Consider the following 18,738-nt stretch of genomic DNA (forward strand, 5'->3'; position numbering starts at 1 on the left):
CGCCTCCCGGGTTCAGGCAATTCTCCTGCCTCAGCCTCCCGAGTACCTGGGATTACAGGCACGCACCACCTTGTCCAGCTAATGTTTTGTATTTTTAGTAGAGACGGGGTTTCACCATGTTGACCAGGATGGTCTCGATCTCTTGACCTTGTGATCCACCCGCCTCGGCCTCCCAAAGTGCTGGGATTACAGGCTTGAGCCACCGCGCCCGGCTATTTTGTTTCTTAATGAAAAGCACAGCTGGTCATACCTGTAATCCCAGCACTTTGGGAGGCCGAGGTGGGAGGATTGCTTAATCTCAGGAATTCGAGACCAGCTTGGGCAACATGGCAAGACCCTGTCTCTATCAAAAAAGCAAAAAATTAGCCTGGTGTTGTGGTGCATGCCTGTAGTTCCAGCTACTCAGGAGGCTGAGGTGGGAGGATCGCTTGAGCCCAGAAGTGGAGGTCACAGTGGGCCATGATCATGCCACTGCACCCCAGCCTGGCCACAGAGTGAGACCCTGCCTCCAAAAAAAAAAAAAAAGCATGTTTCATGTTCTCAAAGGATGAGCAGGAAAAAAGAAAAGCATGTACATATGATGTATGTATTTTACAAACTGCGTAATGTGGGCTCTCCTGGGCCAGCGTGGAGACTACCTTTTACTCTAGCAAGAGACTTTGCAGCTGGGATTACAGGGGTGAGCCACGGTGCTCAGCCTCTGTTTTTGTTTTTTTGTTTGTTTGTCTTGTTTTGCTTCGGACAGGGTCTTGCTCTTTCACCCAGGCTGGAGTGCGGTGGCGCAATCACAGCTCACTGCAGCCTCAGCCTCCCAGGCTCAAGCAGTCCTCCCAGGTCAGCCTCCAGAGTCGCTGGGACTATGGGTGTGCCACCACCACACTTAGCTGATTTCTTTCTTTTTTCTTCTTCTTGCATTGGAACTCAGCTAATTTCTTAATTTTTGGTAGAGACGGGGGTCTCTTTATTTGCCCAGGATGGTCATGAACTCCTGGGCTCATGCCATCTGCCTGCTTCAGCTCCCAAAGTGCTGGGATTACAGGCATGAGACACCACATCCAACCCCTTTTTTCTCTGTTTTGAAGTAGGTGCCCATCCTGCCTTGTCTTGATTTTCTTTTCTTTCTTTCTTTTTCTTTTTTTTTTTTTTTTGAGACGGAGTTTCGCTCTTGTTACCCAGGCTGGAGTGCAATGGGGCGATCTCGGCTCACCGCAACCTCCGCCTCCTGGGTTCAGGCAATTCTCCTGCCTCAGCCTCCTGAGTAGCTGGGATTACAGGCACGCACCACCATGCCCAGCTAATATTTTGTATTTTTAGTAGAGACGGGATTTCACCATGTTGACCAGGATGGTCTCGATCTCTTGACCTCGTGATCCACCCGCCTCGGCCTCCCAAAGTGCTGGGATTACAGGCTTGAGCCACCGTGCCCGGCCTTTTCTTTTTTTTTTTTTTTTGAGTCAGAGTCTTGCTCTGTTGCCCAGGCTGGAGTGCATTGATGCCATCTCGGCTCACTGCAGCCTCCACCTCATGGGTTCAAGTGGTTCTCCTGCTTCAGCCTCCTGCATAGCTGGGATGACAGGCACCTGCCACCACGCCTGGCTAATTATTGTATTTTTAGTAGAGACAGGGTTTCACCATGTTGGCCAGGCTGGTCTCAAACTCCTGACCTCCAGTGATCTACTCACTTCAGCCTCCCAAAGTGCTGGGATTACAGGTGTGAGCCACCTTGCCCAGCCTTGATTTCCTTTTTATAGCAGCGTTATTGAGGTATAAGTGACATACAATATCATGCACATATATAACATGTTTAATTTGATATTTTGACATATGTGGACACCCGGGGTGAGCCATACCAGGTGACACCTGTCTGGCCACTTTTTTAAATTGATGTGAAATAAAAAAACATAAAATTAACCTTTGTATAGGGAACAATTCAGCAACACTGAGTACATTCACAGTGTGCAACCATTACCGCTGTCTAGTTCCAGAACGCTTTCATCTCCCCAAAATAAAACTTGGCACTGAGTAAATGGTCACTCCCTATCTGCTCCCCCTCCTGCCCCTGGCAGTCACCAGTCTGATATCTGTCTCTATGGATTTACCTATTCTGGACATTTCATATAAATGAAATCACGTAATATGTGGTCTTTTGTGTCTGACTTATTATTTATTTATTTATTATTTATTATTTTTGAGACAGAGCTTTGCTCTGTCACCCAGGCTGGACTGCAGTGGTGCAATCTTGGCTCACTGCAACCTCCACTTCCCAGGTTAAAGCGATTCTCCTGCCTCAGCCTCCCAAGTAGCTGGGATTACAGGCACCCACCACCGCGCCCGGCTAATTTTTTATATTTTTAATAGAGACAGGGTTTCACTATGTTGGTCAGGCTGGTCTTGAACTTCTGACCTCGTGATCTAGCCACCTTTGCCTCCCAAAGTGCTGGGATTACAGGCATGAGCCACTGCACCCGGCTTTATTTATTTATTTATTTATTTGAGGTGGAGTCATGCTCTGTCGCCCAGGCTGGAGTGCAGTGGCACAATCTCTGCTCACTGCAATCTCTGCCTCCCATGTTCAAGCGATTCTCCTGCCTCAGCCTCCCGAGTAGCTGGGATTATAGGAATTCGTCACCATGCCTGGCTAATTTTATATTTGTAGTAGAGACAGAGTTTCTCCATATTGGTCAAGCTGGTCTCGAACTCCTGGCCTCAGGTGATCCACCTCCCAAAGTGCTGGGATTACAGGCATGAGCCACCAGGCCTGGCTCCCATCATCCCTATTTATGGCTGAATAATACTCCATTGTAAGGCTAGACCACAATTTGTTAATTCCTATTTCTCCCACGTGGTGGCTATGACCAGGGCTCCTATGAATGTGCGTGTAGCTTGCAGTCTTTTTAGGCTTAGATCGTCTGTCTGGAGAGCAGTGGAGCATCATGGGAAGAGTTTGGGCTCTGATCCCAAAATGCCTGGAGTCAGTCCCTTGCTCTGCCTTATACCAGTTGGGTGAGCTTGGGCAAGTCACTGGGCATCTTGTGCCCGGTAACAGAACTTCCTTTGTAAGGTTATTATGAAAGTGAGTCAGTTAACACATGCAGAACACTTAGGAAGTTGCTTAGCACAGAGTAAACAGTTGCAAAATGACTCTGCATTGCCAGTGACAGGAACCTCCCTGGGCTAACTGAAGCAGAAAAAGATCTTACTGGAGGGATATCAGGTAGCTCACCGGAGGCTAAGAAAACCAGCAGGAACCTTGAGAGGTTTATAGTTAGGGATGCCGATGCCGTAACAGAGACCCAAGATGTGTAATGATACTGAGTGAATGGAGTTTACTTCTTGCTCCTAAAATAGGAAAGTCAGCCAGGTGCAGTGCTCACGCCTGTAACCCCAGCACTTTGGGAGGCTGAGACAGGAGGACTGGTCGAGCTCAGGAGTTGAAGGACAGAAGAACAGCAAGACCCCTCCTCTACAAATAAAAATAAATTATAAAAATTAAAATATGCAGTGGCTCACCCCTGTAATCCCAGCACTTTGGGAGGCTGAGGCAGGCAGATCACTTGAGGTCAGGAGTTCAAGACCAGCCTGACCAACATTATAAAACCTCATCTCTACTACAAATCCAAAAATTAGGCATGGTGGCAGGCGCATGTAATCCCAGGTACTCAGGAGGCTGAGGCAGGAGAATCGCTTGAACCCAGGAGATGGAGGTTGCAGTGAGCTGAGATGGCGCCACTGCACTGCAGCCTGGGTGACAGAGACTCTGTCTCAAAAATGAACAAATCAATTAATTAATTAAATAAGACAAAACAGTGAAGTCATGGGCCGGGCGCGGTGGCTGACGCCAATAATCCCAGCATTTTGGGGGACTGAGTCAGGTGGATCATGAATTCAGGAGATCAAGACCATCCTGGCCAACATGGTGAAACCCTGTCTCTACTAAAAATACAAAAATTAGCTGGGCACGGTGGCACGTGCCTATAATCCCAGCTACTTGGGAGGCTGAGGCAGGAGAATCGCTTGAACCCAGGAGGCGGAGGTGGCAGTGAGCCGAGATGGCGCCACTGCACTCCAGCCTGGCAACAGAGCGAGACTCCATCTCAAAAAAAAAAAAAAAGAAAATGAGTGACGTCATGTACCACATAATAAGATTTCTGTCAACAGCAAACCACATATACAACGGTGGTCCTGCAAGATGATAATACCATATTTTTACTGCACCTTTTCTATGTTTAGCTGTGTCTAGACACGTGAATACTTACCACTGTGTCGTAGTCACATGCTGTTTAAGTTTATAGCCCAGGAGCAGAAAGCTGTGCCACATAGCCTGGGTGTGTCGCAGGCCACACTCTCTAGGCTTGTGTAAGCCCGCTCTGTGATGTTTGCACAATGATAAAATCACTGAGCAATGCATTTCTCAGAATGTATCCCCGTCATTAAGCAACGCATGGTGGTACTACCAGGGACCAGGTTGGCAGGGCAGCCCTCCCCCTCCACACGGTCATTCAGGGACTCAGGCTGTTGCAGCTCCGCCATCTTCAGCGTGTTGATTTCAAGGTCACCCTGGGGATGGTCTTTTTTTTTTTTTTTTTTTTTTTTTTTTTTGAGACGGAGTTTCACTCTTGTTACCCAGGCTGGAGTGCAATGGCGCGATCTTGGCTCACCGCAACCTCCGCCTCCCGGGTTCAGGCAATTCTCCTGCCTCAGCCTCCTTAGTAGCTGGGATTACAGGCACGCGCCACCATGCCCAGCTAATTTTTTGTATTTTTTTAGTAGAGACGGGGTTTCACCATGTTGACCAGGATGGTCTCAATCTCTTGACCTCGTGATCCACCCGCCTTGGCCTCCCAAAGTGCTGGGATTACAGGCTTGAGCCACTGCGCCCGGCCGGGATGGTCTTTATGAGGAGCGCAGCACAGCTTGTATGGACCGGGGCTAGAAGTAGCCCGCTTCACTTGGCTGGCTTCTTTTTCCTGGAATTCAATGCCCTGGTCACACCTAACTGCACCTAATTATAGTCCCTGGCTGGGCAGCCACTTCCCAGCAAGGAGTCTGTTGGGTTGTGCTGAGCATGAAGTATTGGTGGACTCCAAGGTCAGAGGGCTGCCAGCACCATGGGTACCACCCCCGACCACTGCCCTGGACCCACCCCCCACCCTAACGTGGATCCTAGGGATCTCTTTGCATCCTTGAAACTTTGCCCAAGATTTCAGGTTCAGGCTGGGTGTGGTGGCTCACACCTGTAATATCAGCACTTTAAGAGGCTGAGGTGGGAGGATCTCTTGAGCCCAGGAGTTCAAGACCAGCCTGGAAAACATAGTGAGACCCTGTTTCTATAAAAATTTTTAGGCCAGGCACGGTGGCTCACGCCGGTAATCCCAGCTCTTTGGGAGGCCAAGGCAGGTGGATCACAAAGTCAAGAGATTGAGACTATCCTGGCCAATGTGGTGAAATCCTGTCTCTACTAAAAATACAAAAATTAGCTGGGCATGGCGGCACGTGCCTATAGTCCCAGCTACTCAGGAGGCTGAGGCAGGAGAATCGCTTGAACCCGGAAGGCGAAGGTTGCAGTGAGCTGAGGTGGCACCACTGCACTCTAGCCTCATGACAGAGCAAGTCTCTGTCTAATAAAAAAATAAATTAATTAATTAAAAAAAATAGCTAGGTGTGATGGTGCGTGCCTATAGTCCCAGCTACTCGGGAGGCTGAGGCAAGAGGATTGCTTGAGCCTGGGAGGTCGAGGCTGCAATGAGCCATCATTGCACGCTTCCACTCCAGGCTTCCTAACAGAGTGAGGCTCTTACTCTAAAAAAAAAATTATCTCATTTATTTTGTTTTATTTTTTAGTAGAGACTAGGATTCCCTATGTTGCCCAGGCTGGTCTCAAACTTCTGGGCTTAGGTGATCCTTTTGCCTCAGCCTCTCAAAGTGCTGGGATTACAAGCCTGAGCTGCTACACCAGGCCCCAATTAAATGAGGGGTGACTATCCAGCCAAGAACAATGGACCTCCCAGATCCCCCTGTAGTACAGGATGGCCGTGTGGGATGGGGGCTCTGTAAAATCCAGTGGCTTTTTCAAAAAGAGTGACAGATCAGACACACACTCACTCTGGCCACCCTCTGCCCCCGTCTCCTGTCTGGAAGGAGGCTGTGATGCAGAGGGGCAGCAGGCGTCTTTTGGGCATGTGGCTAAGAGGCCTGCAATGAGGAAGGTAAGGCTGAACGAGAAGGAGCCTGGGTTCCCAGTGACATCGTGTGGCCCCCATGGCAGTCCTGCCTGCCAGCCTTTGGGTTGTGGGAGAATAATTAATCCCCATATCAGGAAGCCAGGGGTTTCTCTAGTTTCTGTTGCAGGCTGTCCCTGACTCAGACTCACAGCAATGGTGCTTCCCCAATGCAAGAGAAAGGTTTAGATTCTGGAAAATCAAAAACCCCAGACATACAGGCATTCATTCCTGAGGTCTTTGAGTTTAGTAGGATCCACTTGGGCCCAGCATAGAAACGGTGACTGCCCGCCCCCACCATTCATGACAGCATTTGCCAATTCCAGTGAGAGGTCCTGGACCCTGGTGTTCTGGTTTCTGTTTGTTTTTTGAGAGGGAGTCTCTCCATGTCACCCAGACTGAAGTGAAGTGGCGCCATCTAGGCTCACTGCTACCCCCACCTCCGAGGTTCAAGTGATTCTCCTCCCTCAGCCTCCCAAGTAGCTGGGATTACAGGCACCTGTCACCACACCCACCTGGACTCAGGTGATCCGCCTGCCCCGGCCTCCCAAAAGTGCTAGGATTACAGGCGTGAGTCACCACATGTGGCCTTTTTTTTTTTTTTTTTTTTTTTTTCTGAGACAGGGCATCACTCATCACCCAGGCTGCAGTGCAGTCACAGCTAACTGCAGCCTCAACCTCCCGGGCTCAAGCGATCTTCCCACCTCAACCCCCCACGTAGCTGGGACTACAGCTGTGAGTCACCGTGCCCCAGACTGTTTTGTTTGTTTAAACAGCTTTATCAAGTTATAGTCTATGTACCATGAAACTCACCTATTTTAAGAATACGATTTGAGGCCGGGCGCGGTGGCTCAAGCCTGTAATCCCAGCACTTTGGGAGGCCGAGGCGGGTGGATCACGAGGTCAAGAGATCGAGACCATCCTGGTCAACATGGTGAAACCCCGTCTCTACTAAAAATACAAAAACATTAGCTGGGCATGGTGGCGCGTGCCTGTAATTCCAGCTACTCAGGAGGTTGAGGCAGGAGAATTTGCCTGAACCCAGGAGGCGGAGGTTGCGGTGAGCCGAGATCGCGCCATTGCACTCCAGCCTGGGTAACAAGAGCGAAACTCCGTCTCAAAAAAAAAAAAAAAAAAAGAATACGATTTGATGATTTTCAGTAAACTGACAGGTTTTGCAACCATCATCACATTCCAATTTCAGAACATTTCCATCATCTCCAAAAGATCCCTCACATTCATTTGCAGTCACTCTCCATTCTCCTTCCTTCAGCCCCTAGAAATCACTAGTCTACTTTCTGCCTCAATAGATCAATAGATTGCCCTATTTGGAACATATGTAAATGCAGTCATACAATGCATCGTCTTTTACATCTGGCTTCTTTCACGTAGCATAATGTTTCCAAGTTTCATCCATTTTATTTCATGAATATCTCATGCCCCGTTTTTTTTTTTTTTTTTTTGAGACAAGGTCTGAGTCTGTCCAGGCTGGTGTGCAGTGGCATGCTCTCTGCTCGCTGCAGCCTCAGCCCCACCCCCACCCCAACAGCTGGGACTACAGGCATGCACCACCACGCCTGGCTGATTTTTGTGTTTTTTGGCTGGATGCAGTGCTCATGCCTGTAATCCCAGCAATTTGGGAGACAGGAGTAGGTGGATCGCTTAAGCTCAGGACTTTGAGACCAGCCTGGGCAATATTAGTGAGACCTCATCTCTACAAAATATACGAAAATTAGCCAAGCATCGCAGAAAAAATAAGAATATTAATGTGTGTGTGTGTGTGTGTGTGTGTGTGTGTGTGTGTGTGTGTTTGTAGAGACAGGGTTTCACAATGTTGCCCAGGCTGGTCTTGAACTCCTGGGTTCAAGGGACGCATAGCCTCCCAGAGTGCTGGGATTACAGGTGTGTAAACCACTGCACTTGGCCTATGTTTAACTTTTTAGAAAACTGCCGAAATATTTTCCAAAGTGGCTGCACCATTCTGTATTTCCATCAGTGACATAGGAGAGTTTTTGTTACTCTACAACTGATACAGTTTGCTCCGTATCCCCACCCAAATCTCATCTCCAGCCATCAGCCGCACGTGTCAAGGGAGGGAGGTGATTGGGTAACGGGGGCGTTTTCTCCTGTGCTGTTCTCCGGATAATGAGTGAATTCTCGCGAGATCTGATGCGTTTAAAAGCGGCAGTTTTTCCCCACCCTCCCACTGCTCCCTCCTGCTGCCTTGTGAGGAGGTGTCTGCGTCCCCTTTGCCTTCTGCCATGATTCTAAGTTTCCTCGGGCCTCTCCAGCCACGCAGAACTGTGAGTCAACTAAACCTCTTTCCTTTATATTTACCCATTCGCAGAATTTCTTTATAGCGGTGTGAAAACTGGCCAATACGGCGACTTTGGAAGCATTGGGGGTTGTTCACTGTTTTGACTAGCCATTCTAGTGGCTGGGAAATGGCGTCTCGTGAATTTGCCTTGTATTTCTGTACTAAGTCGTGTGTTGAGGATCTTTTCATGTGTGCGTTAGCTATTCATATACTTCTTTGATGAAATGTCTATTCAAACCCTTTGTCTCTTTCTTCGACTCAGTTGCTTGACCTCCTATTGTTGAGGGTTTTTGTTTTTGTTTTTTGTTTGTTTTTTAGATGGAGTCTTGCTCTGTCGCCCAGGCTAGAGTGCGGTGGTGCAATCTCAGCTCACTGCAACCTCCACCTCTTGGGTTCAAGCAATTCTCCTGCCTCAGCCTTGGAGTAGCTTGGATTATAGACGCCCGACACTGCGCCTGGCTAACTTTTGTATTTTTAGTAGAGATGGGGTTTCATCATGTTGGCCAGGCTGGTTTTGAACTCCTGACCTCAAGTGGCCCACCTTCCTTGGCCTCCCAAAGTGCTGGGATTACAGGCATGAGCCATGGCGCCTGGTCTGGCCTTTTGTATTTATCTCATATGTATCTTTTTTTTTTTTTTTTTTTTCCAGAGCTAGAGTCTCCCTCTGTCATCCATGCTGGAGTGCAGGGGTGTGATCAGGGCCCACTGCAGTCTCAACCTCCCTGGCTCAAGCAACCCTCCTGCCTCAGTCTCCCCATTGGCTAGGACTACAGGCATGTACCACCATGCCTGGCTAAGTTTTAAAAATTTTTTGTAGAGACATGGTCTGACTGTGTTGCCCACCCAGGCTGGGCTCAAGTGATCCTCTTGCCTTGGCCTCCCAAAGCGCTGGGATGACCAGAGTGAGCCACAGCACCCAGCCGTATGTATCTTTTACATTCCTATCTCCTATCTTTGGAAACTTACGTTTCTTCACTCTACATTATATTTCGCGGATTTTTCTGTGTTGAAATATATAAAGCTTATTTGTTCTGTTTTTTTTTTTTTCATTTGCAAATCATGACATTTGTGAAGTATTTCAGAATTGTGAAATGTGTCTGTCGTCAAAACCATGCTTGTGGGTAAAAGGCACTGGTAAGGAAGCAAAATGAGTGAATTCACCTTTTTTTGCTTGGTCTGGTTTTAACTACTGTGGTTGAAAATCATAGCTTAAATTATATACATTGTAACATAAAATCAATTTCAGGTTTTCCTTTTGAGCCTTTACTTCTGTAAGACTACTTAGATCTATGGTTTTTTATTTGTTTGTTTTTGAGATGGAGTCTCACTCTGTTACCTAGGCTGGAGTGCAGTGGCACGATTTTGGCGCACTGCAACCTCTGTCTCCTGGGTTCCAGCAATTCTCCTGCCTCAACCTCCCTAGTAGCTGGGATTACAGGCATGTGCCACCATACCGAGCTAATTTTTGTACGTTTCATAGAGATGGGGTTTTACCATGTTGGCTAGGCTGGTCTCTAACTCCTGACCTCAGGTGATCCACCTGTCTCAGCCTCCCAAAGTGCTGAGATTACAGGCATGAGCCGCCATGCCCAGCCCAGATTTATAGTCTTAATTGTGAATGAAATTTGAATTTTTTTTTTTTTTTGAGACGGAGTTTCGCTCTTGTTACCCAGGCTGGAGTGCAATGGCGCGATCTCGGCTCACCGCAACCTCCGCCTCCCGGGTTCAGGCCATTCTCCTGCCCCAGCCTCCTGAGTCGCTGGGATTACAGGCACGCGCCACCATGCCCAGCTAATTTTTTGTATTTTTAGTAGAGACGGGGTTTCACCATGTTGACCAGGATAGTCTCGATCTCTTGACCTCGTGATCCACCCGCCTCAGCCTCCCACAGTGCTGGGATTACAGGCTTGAGCCACCGCGCCCGGCGAAATTTGAATTTTTAAAAAAATCTGGGTAAAAGGCACATAATATAAAATTATATTATAAAAGTATAAATATATTGTGGGCTGCCATGTATTTGTATTTTCTTTTGAGACAGGGGCTCACTCTGTTACCCAGGCTGGAGTGCAGTGGTATGATCTCAGCTCACTGCAATCTCTGCCTCCTGGGTTCAAATGATTCTCATGCCTCAGCCTCCAAGCAGCTGAGATTAAAGGCATGTGTGCCATCATCTTGGCCAGGCCAGCCTCGAACTCCTAACCTCAGGTGATCTGCCTGCCTTGGCCTTCCGAAGTGCCAGGATTACATGTGTGACCCACCATGCCCGGCCTAAAATTATGTTTTAAAAGTATAAAGGCAAGGTGCAGTGGCTCACACCTGTAATTTGCCGTGAGCCGGGATCGTGGCATTGTACTCCAGCCTAGGCAACAAGAATGAAACTCAGTCTCAAAAAAAAAAGGGGGGTATAAAATAGTCTGGGTAAGGTGGCTCACGCCTGTAATCTCAGCACTTTGGGAGGCTGAAGCAAGAAGATGATATGAGCTCAGGAGTTTGAGACAGGCCTGGACAATACAGTGAGACCTCATCTCTACTATCAAATAATTAGCTGGGAGTGGTGGCACGAGGCTGTAGTCCCAGCTGCTAGGGAGGCTGGGGTGGGAAGCTGGCTTGAGCTAGGGCGGTTGAGGCTGCAGTGAGCCGTGTTGGTGCCACTGCACTCCAGCCTGAACAACAGAGCGAACCTGTCTCAAAAAAAAAAAAAAAAAAAAAAAAAAAAGATAAAAAACCCCCTTAAACATTCATCCCAGTGTTCTGGGGGGGATTTTTTTGTAGAGACAAGGTCTCACTGTGTCATCCAGGCTGGTCTCCAGATGCTGGCCTCAGTCTTTCTACCTCAGCCTCCCAAAGTGTTGGCGTTACAGGCATGAGCCATCGTGCCGGGCCCTGGTGAGAAATGTTAAGTGTGTGAATATTGAGAAATGCCGAGTGTATGGTAGAATATATTGTTTGCTAGGAAGAACGATGGCAAGGAAAACCTAGCCGTCCCCCATCAGTAGAAAACTACTCGGGACATTCCAAAGTGGCAGGACAATGTATGAACATCATACACCGGTTAAAACCATTCCTTGGATAGCTGACCCTGCCCCTGTGGCTCCCTCGTGGAGAATACTTTATAGGCTGTTTGTGATCAGTGGTAAGCGGGCAGCAGCTGCCTACTTGGCGTGTTTTGTGTCATCTGTTTGTTAATAATGATCACCTGTTCAGAGAGACTAAATGTGGGGCTCAGAGGCTGCTCAGGGCCTTCAGCCTGGAATGCTGTCAGCCCCTGAGGCTCTCAGGGCGGAAGGCGGCTGGCCCCCCGGATAGACCCACTTTGCTGTTCTGAGTGTCTGCCTCTCCATTCCTTCAGTGCCGCCTGGGTGGGGGGGTCTCTACGGCCAAGCTGGCTCTTGAGAGGGCCCCAAACTCTTTTTTAACGTAAGGAATGTGCCATTATTTTCTCTGGGTCCTCAGCACAGGCTGCAGACACGCCCCATCCCTCTACTCCCCATTTCCAATGAGGACTGGACGTTCTCAGTCATGGATTCTGAACCCATTTTGTCCTCTAGTAATAACTGACCCTCAGTGGCCACTCAGAGGGCTTAGTAGAAAGTTTTAAGGCCTCATCACAACTCTCTCCACCCGTTGGAGCCTGGGGACTTCATTAGGCCATTGTTCCTCTTGGCACCAGAGTTTTCAGTCCTAGGCAGTCGATTGCCAAGTGTGATTGCCCAGCAGCAAGGAGTTAAATAGGCTTCGAGCAGAAAGTTGTGGTGAGAACAAGCCTGGAGCCTTGAAGTTTGAAGTCTCAGGCTCCTTGGAAGGAGGCCAGGGCCAAATCTGGCTGCCCAAGGCAAGGGAAAGAGAAAGCCTGGTAGAAATGCCTTGTGCTGGGAGGTGGCATTTATATCTCTTTACTCTCACCTGTTGTACAAGTGAAACTCAAAGAGATCTGGGGGCCGTGCCTACATACGTGGCTGTAATCCCAGCACTTGGGGAGGCCGAGGCGGGCGGATCATCTGAAGTCAGAAGTTTGAGACCAGCCATTTGGCGAAGCCCCGTCTTTACTAAAAATGCAAAAAAAAAAAAAAAAAATTTGCCTTGCAAGGTGGCAGGTGCTTGTAATCCCAGCTGCTCAGGAAGCTGAGGCAGGAGAATGACTTGAACCTGGGAGGCAGAGGTTGCAGTGAGCCGAGATTGGGCCATTGCACTCCAGCCTGGGTGACACAGTGAGACTCTGTCTCAACAGTGACAATAACAAAAAGACATATGGAAGGTTGCTAGGTATCTTGGGCTCATTTGGGTTCATGAAACCTTTTCAATGAAATACAACATACGTAGGCTCACACTTGTAATCCCAGCACTTTGGGAGGCTGACGAAGGCAGATTGTTTGAGCCCAGGAGTTTGAGACCAGCCTGGGCAACATAGTGAGACCCCATCTCTACAAAAAATATAAAAATTGGCTGAGCATGGTGGCACACACCTGTGGTCCTAGCTGCTTGAGAGGCTGAGGTGAGATGGTCACTTGAGCCCAGAAAGTAAAGGCTGTAGTGAGCTGTGATTGCACCACTGCACTCCAGCCTGGGGGAGAGAGAGAGAGAGAATGAGACCCTGTCTCAAAAAAAAAAAAAGGAAAAGGAAAAGATACCGTCATCTTTTGTGAGTTAAGTCCTTCCCTACTGGGTTGCTTGCCTTTCCCCTTTTGATTAGCAGGAGGTCCTGTATGTCCCAAATTTGAGCTATTTATCAGATTGATGTATTGTAAATGGCTTCTTCCAGTCGATGACTTGCCTTTTCCCCTCTCTTGCTGGTGCCTTTTGAACAATGAAAGTTTCTTTGTTTGTTTTTTTGAGACAGGGTCTTGCTCTATTGCCCAGGCTGGAATGCAGTGGCACCATCACAGCCCATTACAGCCTTCAACTCCCGGGTTTATGTGATCCTCTAGCTCAGTCTCCTGAGTGGCTGGGAGGTGGAGGTTGAAGTGAGTCGAGGTTGTGCCACTGCACTTCAGCCTGGGTGACAGATTGAGACTCTGTTTGAAAAAACAAAAAAAGTTTGAGACCAGCCTGGTCAACATGGTGAATCCCCATCTCTACTAAAAATACAAAAGAAAGGCTGGGCGACGTGGCTCACCCGGTAAAGCCAGCACTTTGGGAGGCCGAGGCAGGTGGATCACCTGAGGTCAGGAGTTCATGACCAGCCTGGCCAACATGGTGAAACCCTGTTTCTACTAAAAATATAAAACATTAGTCGGGTGTTGTGGCAGGCACCTGTAATCCCAGCTATTTCAGAGGCGGAGGCAGGAGAATCATTTGAATCTGGGAGGCAAAGGTTGCAGGGAGCTGAGATCCTGCCATTGTATTCCAGCCTGGGAAACAAGAGTGAAACTCTCTGAAAAATTAAAAAAATATTAGCCTGGCATGGTGGCAGGTGCACCACCATACCTGGCTAATTTTTTTTTATTTTTTGTAGAGATGGGGTTTCCCAATGTAGCCCAGTATGGTCTTGAACCCCTAGCCTGAAGCAATCCTCCCACTTTGGCCACCCAAAGCACAGAGTTTATAGGCATGAGCCAGTAAACCCCCAGCCTCCTATGTTTTTTTTCTAAAAGTATTTTTCTGTCTCTCATATTTTGACCTACAATCCCTGTGGGATATGTGTATTATGTGAGGTAGATGTTAAGGTTTGTTTCCCTGTGCATATTCAGGTGATCTAACAGCATGTCTTGAAAAGGTCATTCTTTTCCTGCTACACCACGGTGTCATGTTTGTCACAAGTCATGTGACTGCATGTGTGAATATTTCCTACTCTTTACCATTGGCCTGTCTATTCATGTACAAATGCCACATTGTTTTGATTATTATAGCTTTATGATAGCTTTGCATCTGGTAGTGTAAGATCTTCAGTTTTTTTCTTCACTATTGCTATTCTTGGCCCTTTGCGTTTCCATACACATTTTTTTAATTAATTTTTTTTTGAGACAGAGTCTCTGTTGCCCAGCTGGAGTGCACTGCAACCTCCACTTCCTGGGTTCATGCAATTCTCCTTTCTAAGCCTTCTGAGTAGCTGGGATTACAGGTGCATGCTCCTACATCTGGCTAATTTTTGTATTTTCAGTAGAGATGGGGTTTCACCATGTTGGCCAGGCTGGTCTCCAACTCCTGACTTCAGGTGATCTGCCTGCCTTGGCCTCCCAAAGTACTGGGATTGCAGGTGTGAGCCATCATACCCAGCAAGGAAACCAATTCCTAGCAGGGTGTGGCAGCAGGCAGCTTTAGTCCCAGCTACTCAGGAGCGTAGGGGGGAGAATCTCTCAAGCTCAGGAGATTGAGGCTATAGTGAACTATAATTATGCCACTGCACTCCAGCCTGGGTGGCAGAGTGAGACCTCCACTTTTAAAAAGAAAAAAAAGAGGCCAGGCGTGGTGGCTCACGCCTGTAATCCAAGCACTTTGGAGGCCAAGGTGGGTGGATCACCTGAGGTCGGGAGTTCAAGACCAGCCTGACCAACATGGTGAAACCCCTTCTTTAAAAAAAATAAAAGATAAAAAAATAAAAAGAAAAAAAGTTATCATTTTCAAACAACTAAATTGTACAATTAAAAATTTATAAACAAACTATATGCCTAAGAAGAATAAGAACTAATTAGTCTGGGCACAGTGGTTCATGCCTGTAATCCCAGCACTTTGGGAGGCCAAGGCAGGTGGATCACTTGAGCCCAGGGGTTCAAGACCAGCCTGAACAAAAGAAAATTACAAAAATTAGCTAAGCAGGGTGTTGCATCTCTGTAGTTTCAGCTACTCAGGAGGCTGAGGTGGGCGTGTTGGAAACAGTGAGTTCTTCTATAAAGGTTCCGCTCGTCCTCTGTTTTCAAAGCCTTACTTCCTTGCCTCCTTGCCCCTAGTAACGGTAAACAACCTTCCAGCGATTCCCAATCTGTAACCCACATCTGTTCCTTATTTGGCACCCTTAGTTTCAAAACTGCTCTTCCCACCGCTGTCGCCCCCACCCTGCTGCACTTGAAGTAGCCCATGGGGATCAGCTTAGATTGTGTGGTCTGACCTCAGCCAATGAGGACTGGACACAGTAGCAGGGACTGGCTGTGTAAGGGATCAAAACCCCTTCCCTCCTTTGTTCCTTGTGCTCTCACGGTGACCAGAAGTGCGAGCAGCACTCTTCTGCAGAAGTAAATTTCCCTTGGTGAGAAATTCTTTGAGTGCTCATTTTCTTTGCAACTCCGAGCTCTTATTTCCAACAGGTGGATCACTTGAGGCTGCAGTAAACCATGACTGCACCACTAAACTCCAGCTTGGATGACAGAATGAGACCTTGTCTCAAAAGAAAAAAAAAAAAAAAGAATTTATCAAGGTCACTGAATATAAGGTACAGAAATCAATTTATTCCTATCATCAGTACCAGCAACAAACAAATAGAAAATGAAATGTGAAATGCTGCCATCAAAATAGTGTCAAAATATCTAACACATAGGAATAAACTGGATTAAATATATGCAAGATATCTATTCTGTAAACTACAAAACATTATTGAGATAAATTTCTTAAAGACCTAAGTGAAGAGAATACCATGTTCATGGATTGCATTGACAGGAAAATCTTTTCCTCTACCAGTCTAGATCCTTGTTGTTGGGAGCCTGCAAATTAATTAACAATAGACAGGTGGAAAGGAAAAGTTTATTTACACATTAGGCATGGGGACTCTGTAATAAGTAACTCATTGAATAGCTGGAAGTAAAGGTTTATTTTCCAATTTAAGGAAATGGGGTTCAGTGAAAAAGTATACATGGTTCTCTTTTTTTTTTTTTTTTTGAGACAGAGTCTTGCTCTGTCGCCCAGGCTGGAATGCCGTGGCGCCCTCTCAGCTCACGGCTCTGCCTCCCAGTTTCAAGTGATTCTCTTGCCTTGTTATCCCGAGTAGCTGGGATAACAGACATGCACCATCATGCCCAGCCAATTTTTATATTTTTAATAGAGACGGGGTTTCACCATGTTGATCAGGCTGGCCTCAAACTCCTGACCTTGTGATCTGCCCACCTTGGCCTCCCAAAATGCTGGGATTACAGGCATGAGTGGTATGCACCTGTGATCCCAGTTACTTAAGAGGCTGAGGTGGGAGGATCTCTTGATCCCAGGAGTTCAAGGCTGCAGTGAGCCATGATTATGTCACTGAACTCGAGAGTGAGACCTTGTCTCAAAAGAAAAAATAAAGAAAATTAAATTGTTAAAAATTTTTAAAAATTAGATACAGTCTGTGTGAAAATGACAAAAGTGGACAGGGGAGGCTGGGCGTGGTGGCTCATGCCTGTAATCCCAGCAATTTGGGATGCCAAGGCGGGTGTATCACCTGAGGTTGGGAGTTTGAAACCAGCCTGACCAACATGGAGAAACCCCATCTCTACTAAAAATACAAAAATTAGCTAGGCATGGTGGCACACACCTGTAGTCCCAGCTAATCAGGAGGCTGAAGCAGGAGAATCACTTGAACCCAGGAGGCAGAGGTTGCAGTGAGTTGAGATTGTGCCATTGGCACTCCAGCCTGGGTGACAGAGTGAGACTCCCATCTCAAATTTTAAATAAAGACCATGAAAATTAGGGGGAAAAACGTTCTGAAAAGAAAAATCAACAAAGCTCCCACTGGCGTAACAAAAAGGAGCAATGAGAAAAACAGGAAAGGAAAGTGAAGAGGTCAGTGCAGGGTGGCATTCCAGACTGGGACGTTCTCCAGAAGGGTAGGAGGTGAAAACGGAGAGGAGGCAATGGACAGACACACACAGTCAGGGAGTCACCAAGACCACCCTCGCTTCTGACGTTGACTGCAAGCTCAGGAGTCTCCAAGACCACCGTCAGTTTCAGCATTTGCTAGAAAGGCTCACAGAACTCACTAGGATCAGTTATTCTCATGGTTGTGGCTCATTATAGTGAAAAGAATCAGATTAAAATCGGCCCAGGGAAGAGGTCCATGGGACAGAGACCAGGAGAGTTCCAAGTGCCAGTTTAATACCTGGTAGAGCTGTCGGCAGCAATAACTTCTCCCAGCAATGATGAGTGACATGGTGTCACCCAGCAGGGAAGCCTACCTGAGCCCCGGTGTCTAGGGTTTTTAATAGGGATCTGCATGTAGACAAGGCTGACCGCTTGTGTGGTTTCCCTTAAATTCTAGCCCCTCCAGAGGTTAAGCTGATACCACATGGCCCAAAGCCACCACCATAAATCACCACTGTTAGCACAAACCATTTGATGTGGCCCAAGGTCCCAGCTAAACAAAGACAGTCTACTCAGGCTGGACATTCCAAGAACTCAAAGATTACCTCCCAGGAGTAAAAGGCAAAGGTGAGACTTCTATTTGGGTGAGGTTAATCCTTTACTGAGCAGACAAGAAAAATTCAAAGGGCCAAAGAGAGAAATGTGATTTCGATAGAAGAGCTTAAAGTAAGGGGAGTGAGAAAAACACCCATCTTGGTGCAATGTCAGTGCCACAGGGATGACAACAAGCCCCTCTGCCTTTACACATCATGGAACCAGGCCACCAACTGCTGGGGAATAGGATTTCGAACTAGTCATTCTGGGGCTAGAATTTATCATCTAATCTAATGTGAAGGTGGAAAAAGACATTTCAGATATTCAAAACACTGAGCTACCAAGCACCCTTTCTGCAAAAGGCACTTACGGATATACTTCAGGAAAACTAGAATGAAATTCAACAAAGAGGATGCAAGTTTCTCAAAAGAGGAGCCATATGAAGGAAGGTAGTGTGAAGACGTCAAAGGAGGACAGTACTGCAGCAGCCCAGGGAACAGCCAGTGTGTCCATGACTATTTAATAAATAGAATAGGAGCAAACTTCTGGATGATCTGGGTCCCATGGTGAATTTTTGTGGGTCACATAGTTTGAGAATCATCATTCTAGGAAAAACTAAAACCTTCATACAGTCAGGTCAAAGCTGAAATAAAACAAAAATGTGTCACGATATGAAGCAGTGTGTCCAGCCAGCATTTAATGATAATGCTTCACACGCCACTGGTTTAGTGAAATAAAAGTACATCTTCATTATGGATCCACAAGATGAATATTTCCATAACCTTAATATTATACATGGTCTATATTTTCACTTTCAGGCAGCACAAAGTATTACACAAAACAATTACAAAGGTTACCAATGAACAGTAAAAAATTGGCCAGGCGTGGTGGTGGCTCATGCCTTAAATC

General features: G+C 47.2%; 1 protein-coding gene across 1 annotated transcript in view; it reads left to right on the top strand.

Annotated features, from left to right (window-relative positions):
• Positions 1-18,738, top strand: part of OPA3 (outer mitochondrial membrane lipid metabolism regulator OPA3) — a 57,008-nt gene that overhangs the window by 36,067 nt on the left and 2,203 nt on the right. The gene's annotated exons all lie outside the window — the stretch shown is intronic.

This window comes from Sapajus apella, unplaced genomic scaffold, assembly GCF_009761245.1.
Source record: "Sapajus apella isolate SASKATOON/1434 unplaced genomic scaffold, GSC_monkey_1.0 scaffold130, whole genome shotgun sequence".
NCBI lineage: Eukaryota > Metazoa > Chordata > Mammalia > Primates > Cebidae > Sapajus > Sapajus apella.